At 39.5% G+C, this 11,963-nt stretch overlaps 1 long non-coding RNA gene across 1 annotated transcript; it reads right to left on the minus strand.

Moving 5' to 3' along the window:
* Nucleotides 1–4,997: 4,997 nt before the first annotated feature.
* Nucleotides 4,998–9,733, minus strand: LOC123508172. The gene is made up of 3 exons (XR_006675879.1): nt 9,547–9,733; nt 6,259–6,379; nt 4,998–5,197 (listed from the first exon to the last, which is right to left on the minus strand). It is a non-coding gene; the product is annotated as an uncharacterized LOC123508172 (long non-coding RNA).
* Between the last annotated feature and the right edge of the window lie 2,230 nt (nt 9,734–11,963).

Raw genomic sequence — 11,963 nt, forward strand, 5'->3', positions numbered from 1 at the left:
ATTTGTCTGCCTATCCGGCAGCGGCGCAGCTCACCATCTCGGAACTCCACGGAGAACTCAGTTAGAGGCAGAGGACCCGGTACTACAAGCTCACCTGCCTATTTGGCCGCACCCTTGTAAGCACAGACCACTGGTACCTGCCCTACCACACCATTGGAAAACACCAAACGAACTCCTGCCTCATATTAAGCCTACGGGGATTTTCCTGAAATAGACTACCAAAGGACCCACTTGTGTACCGGGCCTCTCCCTTCCCGGTGAGAGGCCGCCCCTGTGGTGTTCCTAACCTACCCCTACCCAATCCTCAGTTCTGCTCTCTGGTCAGGTTTACTGGCGTGTGTGCTCGCCCTACGGCTTGGAGGAGTGACCCCTTCAGGCTGCCGGCGACAGCACATCCAATGACCCATCCTGAGACAGTTAGCGTCCCTCTGTGCCTTAATCTGCATACTTCCTCTCGCCTCGCGGGCAGCCAACGATACCCTTGGGGGGGGCACTGATCGCTCTGCCTTCTCCCCCTTGGGTGGGTCTTGGTGTGTACCACTTTTTTTGTTTAATCCCGTCTTCCATACGGAATTGGTATGCGTGCTGCCTGACAGCAACTGACAGGATAGGCAAAGTCTCTGATAGAGGCTCCAGTTGGTGCCCCTACGACCCCTTTTAGAAGGGGGGGACCAGGTACCGCTGGAGTAGGTAGTACCTATATATTTCTGTGTGTTTCCTCTCCTTTCTTCCTAAGCTATACAACTTACCTTGCTCTATATCTTAATCTTTCAACTGGGTTGAAACCCAGAAAAATTTCACTGATCCAACCATCGCCCATGTGACAACAGCAAGATGACAAGGGTGAAAATAAAATTCAAGCATCCTAACGACGGCCAGCACAAGATCACTCTGCTCCAAGTCCTGTCCAGCACAAGACATATACGCCACACGAATAATCACAATCAAAGATGGATACATTGTCCTCACCCGCACAGACGACGACACAGAACACCTTCTATCAAAAGAAATCACCAAACAGCTAAAAGCAAAAGGATTCACCCCAATCACCCCACCAGAATTAAAAGCCAAAAGAACAATAATCATTACACGACTGGACAACCACATATACCAAAACACTCCGGAGGAAATTAAAGAAGAAACAGTGGCCAAAAACAACTGGATCACAGAAGAAGATGTAGAGGACATCTACAAATTCCCAAACTCAAACACCATTAAAATCACCTTTCAACAGTCAACAGCAGCAAAAAAAAGCACAAACCAATGGCCTTCTGCTATTCTCAATGTCGATCCCACCACACCAAATTAAAGAAGAGACATACACACATAACCACCTGTATGAGATGCTACGCCCTTGAAGACCACCATACAAGCCAATGCCAGAAACCAAAGGACTATAAGATCTGCTCAGAATGTGGGGAACTTGGCCACACCTGGTTCACTTGCCTCAGTGAAGATAAAAAATGTATCAACTGTGGCGATAACCACAGAACACTGGCGATGAGATGCCCAGAAAGAAAGAAAATCACTGCAGAGAAAAGAAAAAACAACTTAACAACAACAAACACAGCAACCTCATACAGCAGCGCAGCCAAGAGTGCACCAAACACTACACCACTACTAAACATGAACCTCGACAAAGAAACACCATGCAAGATACTAACGTGCCTACTCCATGCACACCTCAGCAACATTGGGGAGCCAGGCACATTCGAAAGTGTCCTACAGGATATGCTCACAAGCAACAACCTGCCAACGATAAAAATCCCCAAAACACCAAACAGCAGGAAAATCATGGAAATGGCACACATAAGTGAAACAAAAGAACAAGAGGAAAAGATAGAAGAAGAAACGGAATATACAATACCAGCACAACTAACTACACACGCAACGGAATCCACCATAGAACAAACATCACAGCAAAGCACACAAGCATCCCAAGACACTATGGAGTACGAAACTCACCAAATTAGAGGCACAGACATTGGACTAGCCATTATATCATCAAAATCAACAGGATGGCCTGAGGAACACTTAAACTTAAAAAAACTCAGACACATGACAATAGTTACATAGAAAATACAGTATACGAATACATCATCACAGATAAAATCGACCTGCAGGGATGCTGGAAAGTTACTGATGAGGCAAACTTCAGGAAACTGAGATCAGGCCTACACATAGAGAAAACTCCAACACCATCCAAACACATCAGAACACAAAGACAAAAAGCACCTAATACACCATGAACACAATCAAAATACTACAACACAATGTATTACATTGGAGGACCAATAAAACAATCTCATATTTACATACAATACAATAGATCCTGATATCATCCTCCTTAACAGCCACGGGCTAAAAGATGATGAACCATTAAAACTATTTGGCTACACAACATACAAAACAAACTCAAGTAACGAAATAAATGATGGAAGTGCTATTCTAATAAAAAGTGACATCAAACACAAAATCAATGACAACTTCATCACAGACGTACTCCAAGTTACAATAGACACAAACATAGGCCCTATTAACATAGCTACTACCTATCTTCCTCCTAGGCGACCCTACATTCCATTCCCAGATTTCCATAAATTATGCTCCAACCACACCCCAACCTATATAATTGGGGATCTAAACGCCAAACATCCTATAATAGGTGACACCTACAGCAACACAGTGGGCAAAGGTCTAAAATCCATGATAGACAGCTACACACTAAAACATCTAGGACCTAACTTCACCACATACACCTCAGGCAGAAGCAACACAACGCCCGACTTAGTACTAAGCAACAACAAAACATACCATAACCACATCATAGAGGAAGGACCATCCACAACATCGGATCACATACCCATCATACTTACCATCACAGCTACAGCAATAAAAATTAAAACACAACCACAATATAACATGAAGGAGGCCAACTGGGAACACTTCAACAATGACATCTCAAACAATATAACTCAAGCACACCCCCCAGAGAAGGCAAGTGTCACACAAATAGACCAATCACTTAAAAAATGGATCACAACCATCACACAAGCAATGGAAAATAATATTCCTAAAACATGCAGCAAAACAATAATCAAACCAATACTAAACAGGAACATCAGAGCCATACACACATATCTCCACAACACAAAATTCATAGCAGACAACCAAGGATGGACCAGAGCGAGATATAGAGTATACAGACTATTAAAAAACGCACTAGCAAAAGAAAGCATAAAACAACACAACACCAACTGGGAAAACAAGATGAGCAAATTAATAAACCTATACAAAACACCTCAACAATTCTGGAAAGAAATCAACAAACTCAAAGCCAACAGAAACAGCAACTCTACCTACATCATACACAACAACACAAAACTATTCACCGAAGAAGAAAAAGAACCAGTTTTTAGAGAAATATGGGAAGATATTTTTCACATCAGCCAAGAAGAAAACAGACATTTCGACCCACACAATGAAATAAGAGTAAACAACCACTTAACTATCAACAGAAACCTCCTCACCCCACATGCTCATGCAGACCCACGAAGACTTGAGTCAAATAATCAAATTACACACCCCATCACTCTTCAAGAAGTGCAAAGAATAATTAAAAGCTTCCAAAACAACACCCCTGGCACTAGTAAAATAAACAAGATCATACTATAGAATCTACCAGCAAACGCATTAAAGATATTAACACATGTTTTCAACTACTCACTTTCCCTGGGCTACTTTCCCATCGCATTTAAAACTGCAAAAATTATTCTCATTCCTAAACCAGATAAAAAAGGCAATAACCCAACAGACTACAGACCACTGTCACTACTTGAAGTCCCAGGAAAAATATATGAAAAAATACTCAATCTCAGATTAAGATCTTTCCTCGAAGAAAACAACAAGCTACCTAACTTCCAACACGGCTTCAGGAGGGGTAGAGGCACAGACACCGCCCTAGCCATAACCTCAGAGAAAATAGCAGAAGCCCTAGCAAACAAACAACAATGTAACATAGTGCTCAGAGATGTGTCAAAGGCTTTTGACAAAGTATGGATCAACGGCCTCAAATTCAAAATCCTACAATTAGGGCTTCCTGAAATCTTTTCTAAGACCATCTGCGCTTTTCTAGACAACAGGAAAGCATACATCAACATCAACCATTTCAATGGACCAACCTTCAACATAAGAAGCGGAGTGCCACAAGGCAGCTCACTATCACCTACACTATACACGATATACACTGCAGACATCCCAGCCCCAGCACACGGCTCACTTAATGTCATGTATGCCGATGATATCACCCAGATAATTGTTCATCCAAGCAAATCACGCAAAATGATGGCCAAAAGAGTGGAGACCGAAATTAAAAAGATAAACGCATTTGAGGCAAAATGAGGGAAATATACTAGGCCTTCACTTCAACAGAAGAGGCATCACCCCACAGACAAAAAACAATAAAAACAAAGCACTAGCAGCACTCACCACAATTAGAAGATTCTCCTCCCTGCCACAAAAAATAAAGCTAATATATATATATATATATATATATATATATATATATATATATATATATATATATATATATATATATATATATATATATAGATAGATATAGATAGATAGATAGATAGATAGATAGATAGATAGATAGATAGATAGATAGATAGATAGATAGATAGATAGATAGATAGATAGATAGATAGATAGATAGATGGATGGATATATATGGGGGGTTGGTGGGTACGGTACTCAAAACGAATATTTAAGTATAGGCGCTCATAGTTTACTATGCGTTAGTTTGCGGTTCACTCTATGGATGGCACTGTCATCCACTATTCTAGCGGTATCTGGCAACTCTACTGGCGACACACATTTGTTAAGGAATATGGCAAGCTTTCCAGTCTTGTTTACAGAGAAACCGACACTCTACACATTTATACACTCTATGTAACCTATTTGCACCAAAATGCCAAGAGTCAAAATAAAAACTAGAGACTCCAAAGACCCCAGGAAACAACAACTATTACTAGGAGCTCTCTCCAACAATGACATCTATATTACGAAACTGATACCTGTGAATGACGGCTACGTAGTAATAACATCCACGGATGAAGATCTTGACAAGCTATTCCAAGTCAAAACATCCACAGATCTTGAAGAACTCAGCTTTTCTCCACAAATTCCCCCGGAACTGAAAGCAAAAAGATCGATAATAGTTTTCAATGTAGACCCACATATATTCAACAATACTGAAGATGATATTGCACAGGAGCTCATGCAACATAATAGCTGGATCAACATCATCACCACTGTCTACAAATTCCCAAACTCAAAGACCATGAAAATAACATTTGGAGATGCAGGAACACCAATTAAAACAGCAGACCAAGGCATAAAGTTATTTCAAATGAGTATTCCAGGATATCAAATACAACAAGAAAAATTCTACAGCATCAAGACTTGTTTCAGGTGTTATGCACTAGAAGACCATAACACCAACTCATGCCACCACCAAAAAGAATTCAAAATATGTTCAGAATGTGCGGTAACAACACACACATGGCGTGAATGTACCAGCTCAATGAAAAAATGCATAAACTGTCAAGGGGAACACAGAACTACGTCAATGAAATGCCCCATGAGAAAAGACATAATTAGACAGAAAAGAGAAAAGGAAAAGGAAAACAAAACATACGCCAATGTGATAAGTCACCAATCAACCCCCTGGAATATGGCTGCATCCCCACCAGTCAACAAAGAAACCCACCTGAAGATATATGCATGCATGCTGCACGCCCACATACTAAATATCACAGAACCAGGATGCTATGAGAAGGAATTGAACTCCACACTAACAGCTAATAACCTTCCCACAATCAAGATTCCGAAGACACCAGACTCCAATAAATTTATTAAGATTCTGACACAAGAAGAGAGAGACCCAGGAAAAGAAGGAGGAGAAGATGAAAAACAAGATCTGGTTAATGCAAAGGAAGATTACAGTGTAGGAAATAAGAAAGCTCAACAAAACGAATATATCAGGGAGCCAACAGAAAAAGAAACAACCATCACAACACAAGCAATCCATAAACCCAAATTAAACAGCAAAGATATTCAGCTAAAAATCTACACCCCTGAAAGCTCAGGCTGGCCAGACAACATGACATCAACGGAACTGACAACAAAAATGAACAACAGCGTCCTCAAATACACATTCTCAGACCACACAATAGATGACTCAGAACTCTTTACCTTAATAGAATCAAATAAAATCAAAATGGATAACTCTTGCTGGCACATGGTGGATGACAGTATATTTAAGAAAATTAGATCTGGATATTTAGCAGAGAAGACACCACCACCGAAGGACATCCTGCGAAGACAAAGGAAATGCTCAAAGTAAATCATGACTCAAACAAATAGCAACATTACAAATACAATGGCTACTCAAACACTGAAAATCATACAGCACAACGTCCAGCATTGGCATAATAGAAGAATAACACTATCAAACATCTATAGAGATATTGATCCACACATTATACTTATAAATAGCCACTGTATTTCAGACTCACAAACCATGAAAATACCTTACTATAACATCATTAAGAAAAATACCTTAAATCACCCAGCTGATGGCTCTGCAATAGCCATAAAAAAGAACTTGAGGTTCAAAACAATAGACGACTTTATCTCTGATATATTAGCAATCGAAATAGAAACCTCAACAGGTAAAATAATATTTGCCACCTTATACCAACCTCCTGCAAGACAGTTCATCCCTATTCCCGATTTCATAAAACTCTTTAGACGAAAGACACCAGTATACATGATCACAGACTTAAACGCAAACCACCCATGTCTGGGCTACCAAAATTCCAACACAAAAGGTAGACAGATACATACTTTAATACACAATAGAACCATACAGCATATTGGCCCAAACTTCCCAACATTTTACACACATGAGAGAGGCACTACGCCAGATATAATACTTACCAACTACAGAACATACCACAGCACTCATATAACACCCGGCCCCCTCACCACTAGTGATCATATCCCAATAATTATGACAGTTTCAGCCTCACCAATACTGATACCGGCGCCGCCAAGACTGAACATACAAAAGGCTGAATGGGACAAATTCAAAGAGCACATAGAGAATAATCTGAACAACGACAACTTAAACCTCACTGAGCTAGAAAACATTGACACTGCAATAGATAACTGGCATAATTCCATAGACTCTGCAATTAAGAATTACATCCCAACCACTACGTATCGACAGCTGCAAGCCCCAAGACTTACTGAAAACACAAAGCAAATAATAGTGAGGTTTAATGCTATCAGAAACCACTCGCTTGAGCATGGCTGGAGTTACCACCTTTATAGAAACTATAGATATCTCAAAACTGTGCTGGAAGCAAAGCTATTAGAAGAAAGTAATATGAATTGGCACCGATTAATAGAGGAAACTGCAACCATGTATAGAAACCCAGAAAATTTTTGGAGCAAAATTAAGATTATAACAGGCAGTTTCCTCCCCAACCCACATTATTTGATAGATCAGAACAACACAAAAATATATACAAAAATGGGAAAAGAACAATTACATAGACAACACTGGGCTCAAATATTTAGGAGTGAAGAGGAAGAGGACGATGGAAATAATGAGATTCAACACTGATGAAATCAAACAAATAATTAAGCATATTAAAAACACAAGCCCAGGAGAAAGCGGAATCAATAAAAACATTTTAAAACAGCTTCCTGAAAATGCAATGATAAGACTCTCTCACATATTTATTAACACTCTTTCTGCAGGCTACTTTCCAGTCCGTTGGAGTCCTTTTGGAGCAAAATTAAGATTATAACAGGCAGTTTCCTCCCCAACCCACATTATTTGATAGATCAGAACAACACAAAAATATATACAAAAATGGGAAAAACAAGCAACCTACACAGAATCACGCCATACGATTCTGCTGACATTACACGCCTTGGAACGAGTATAGTAGACCAAACAATAACACCTGATGAAATCAAACAAATAATTAAGCATATTAAAAACACAAGCCCAGGAGAAAGCGGAATCAATAAAAACATTTTAAAACAGCTTCCTGAAAATGCAATGATAAGACTCTCTCACATATTTATTAACACTCTTTCTGCAGGCTACTTTCCAGTCCGTTGGAAAAAAGCAATTGTAAGATTAATTCCAAAGCAAGGAAAATCACCATATAAAGTCGAAAACTACAGACCAATTTCATTGCTTGAAGTACCTGGAAAAATCTTAGAAAGGATTATCAACAAAAGGCTTAGAACACACCTAGAAATCAATAATATATATAACGAAAATCAATTTGGATTCAGAACAGGAAGAGGCACAACACACGCCCTTGCAGTAATAACAGAACAAATCGCTCAACACAAAGCTGACTCAGGGCAGTGTCAAGTAATTTTAAGAGATGTCACCAAAGCTTTTGATAAGGTATGGCACACCGGGTTAAAATATAAGATCCTTCATTTACAACTACCTATCACTATTGAAAAATTTCTCTCTGATTTTCTAGACGGTCGCCATGCAGCAATAAAAATCATAAACCACATAGGGCCAACATTTGAATTAGCATGCGGAGTCCCACAAGGCAGTGTTCTCTCACCCACTCTATACACAATATATACTAACGATCTTGAAATTTCCAACAGACACATCAATATAAGCTATGCAGATGATATAACACAAATAGTAGGGTATCCTGGCAAATCAAAAAACATAATGAACAAACAGACAGAAAGAGCAATATTACATGTTAATAGATTTGAAGAATTATGGAGAATCCAAACGAACCTTACGAAATTTACGCCATTACATCTGGGCGCCAAAATAACAAATCCACTGAATATAGAAGATGATTTAATAGAATTTCAATACGAGGGTAAATGCTTAGGACTACACATCACAACAAATGGATACATATGGATACATATGAAAGAGAGGAAAAATAAAGCCCTCGCAGCTCTTAAGAAACTATACAGGTTACAAGAAATGCCAAATAAAATAAAAATTCATCTTGTAAAAGCTCTAATACTTCCGATCCTAGACTATCCCCAAATACCCATTCATTCTCTTAGCAAAACACAAATAAGCAAGTTACAAAAGGTCCAAAATAAAGCACTGAGATTTGCGATGAATCAGAGGTACCCATACACACTGAATAACATACAAATACATGAAATCACCAATACACTACCCCTAAATATCAGGCTGCATGAGAGAGCAAAAAAAAAATATGGGATAGATTAGAAGACCTTGAACACCAAACAATCATTAAACTAAAAGAAAATAGAGAAAACATTTATCGATACAACCGCAATTTACCTAGCAGTTTAAGTCTATACAACACCTCACCTGAACCAGTATACAAATAATACTTACCATACTCACACTCGGCTGCTCCAACTCCATTACATATCGAAATCCCTCTACATTCCAACACTCCTGTAAAGGACAGATCAGCATTAATACACACTTACCTGTAGCAGGGAAATGATGCGTGCTTTGCGATCTTTGCTGTTCTCCTCTGCTCCGCGCCCTGAGTTGCTGGGGCGGGACGTGTTGGTCAAGAACACAGTGTGTGGAGCAGGTGGCTCCCTGTGGACCTTCTTCCCCGTTCTGGCAAGGGGTGGTGTCTACCGGTCAATGCTTGCTGCATCCGGCTGCGGGGGGGGAGGAGAGGAATCGGCTGGGCCAAAGGTAGCATCAAAACATTGAATAAGAGACCTTAAAACTTAAGACAACCCAGTCCTTTAATTGTATGAGAACAAACACATTGAGACTTAAGAGACAATCTATGCACCTGCACTGTGTACATATGTAAATATTAGCCACTGCCATCTGTTGGATTAGGATGTTCTATTTGTTTTATTTTTCTTATTTATTTTTTTAGTTGTGGCCTGCCAGTGGAAAGGGGAAAAGGAACAAGAAGGGAAAGGAGAAAAAGGAAAAGGATAAGGAAAGGAAAAGGAAAAGGATAGGGAAAGGAAAAGGAAAAAGGAAAAAAAAAAAAAAAAAAAACAAGGAAACTTTACATTTAAGAGGCAACCTTCTAGGCTGGGTAATTGAACCTAAGATCGAGCGAGACACTTCTACCGCACTAGATGAAAAATAGCAACGTGGCCTGACCACGATCTGTATATCTTCATCTTTCCTTCATTTTCTGACTGTTTTCTTCTTCTATACCCACCCTTAAATCTCTTCACCCAACTTTCTTAAACAAGCAAGCAAGCAGTCTTGTTTATATATATTCTTTGACAATATCTCCAAGGAGTGCTGTGGCGGTGTTTTATGGTGTTTTGGGATATTTTGGAGTGTTTAGGGATAGTTTAGGCGTGTTTTGGGGTGTGTGGGAATGTTTTGATGCGTTTTAGGATGTTTTAGGGTGTTTTGGGTCATTTTGTAGTGTTTTGGGTCATTTTGGGGTGTTTTGGTATGTTTGGGTGTGCCGTGAGCCTTGAGGTATGAAACTATTGTGAAGTAAACTCAAGTGCCTCATTCAAATCAGCCTTGCATCTACATTAAGCTACATATCTTGCATATTACCTGTACTTTCAACATAGGTCACTTTTCTTAACCCTTTACACTAACATCAGTACACACTGACTTTCTTGATGTCTGAAAAAGGTACGTAACTTTTTTTTTATTATGCAGAAGGGACAAGTGGCCAGGAGCAACAAAATATGGAAATAAAAAGAAGCCTACTGAGTTGCCAATTCCCTTAAAAAACACGAGATAACCAAACATCCAGGGATAAGTGTCTTGAGACCTCCTCTTAGAAGAAGTCAAGTCGTAGGAAGAGAAACAGACAGGGGAGTTCCAGAGTTTACCAGAGAAAGGTGTGAATGATTAAGAGTACTGGTTAACTCTCGCATTAGAGAGTTGAACAGAATAGGGACGAGAGGAAGATGAAAGCCCTGTGCAGCGTCACGATTTTCCGTTGCTTGTTCTGTTTCTTCATTAAGCTACGGAATAAGTTGACCAGCGTAACTTCAGAGTAGTAGTAGTAGTAGTAGTAGTTGTTGTTGTTGTTGTTGTTGTTGTTGTTGTTGTTGTTGTTGTTGTTGTTGTTGTTGTAGTAGTAGTAGTAGTAGTAGTAGTAGTAGTAGTAGTATATCACCCAATACAATACAATACACACTGATTTCCCGTTGCTTGACGTATTTCTTCATTAGGCTACTGAATAAGTTGATCGGCGTAGCTTCAGATCTAGCTGTAGTAGTAGTAGTAGTAGTAGTAGTAGTAGTAGTAGTAGTAGTAGTAGTAGTAGTAGTAGTAGTAGTAGTAGTAGTAGTAGTAGTAGTAGTAGTAGTAGTAGTAGTAGTAGTAGTAGTAGTAGTAGTAGTAGTAGTAGTAGTAGTAGTAGTGGTATCTCATCCAATACAACACAAATCCAATACAATGCAATACACTCTAATTTCCCGTTCCCGTATCTTGAGATCTGTGGTTGGTTCCCTTATATAGCTGTAGTAGTAGTAGTAGTAGTAGTAGTAGTAGTAGTAGTAGTAGTAGTAGTAGTAGTAGTAGTATCTCATCTCATCCAATACAATACACACTGATTTCCCGTTCCCGCAGCTTCAGATCTGTGGTGCCCTTATAAAGCTCCAGTTGTAGTATCTCATGCAACAACCTATTATCGTGTGCTGAAAAAGGGTATAGGCTATCAGGTGAGTCAAGGTAAGGAGAGGTGAGGTAAGGCTATTCCAGTGGTGGATGTTGGGGGTTATTATGGAAGATATTACATACATACACCAATTTTGTGGTATTTTACATGTGTATGTATGCTCAAGGTGGCCACTTCAGTAGAAAGCCTCGTCATGCTCTACTCTCACCATGACTATTTTCAAAGGGCAGAGATACTATTAGCCGTGTTCTCAAGGCCGCTTCTCCCGTATTT

Source organism: Portunus trituberculatus, chromosome 3 (genome assembly GCF_017591435.1).
Source record: "Portunus trituberculatus isolate SZX2019 chromosome 3, ASM1759143v1, whole genome shotgun sequence".
Lineage (NCBI taxonomy): Eukaryota > Metazoa > Arthropoda > Malacostraca > Decapoda > Portunidae > Portunus > Portunus trituberculatus.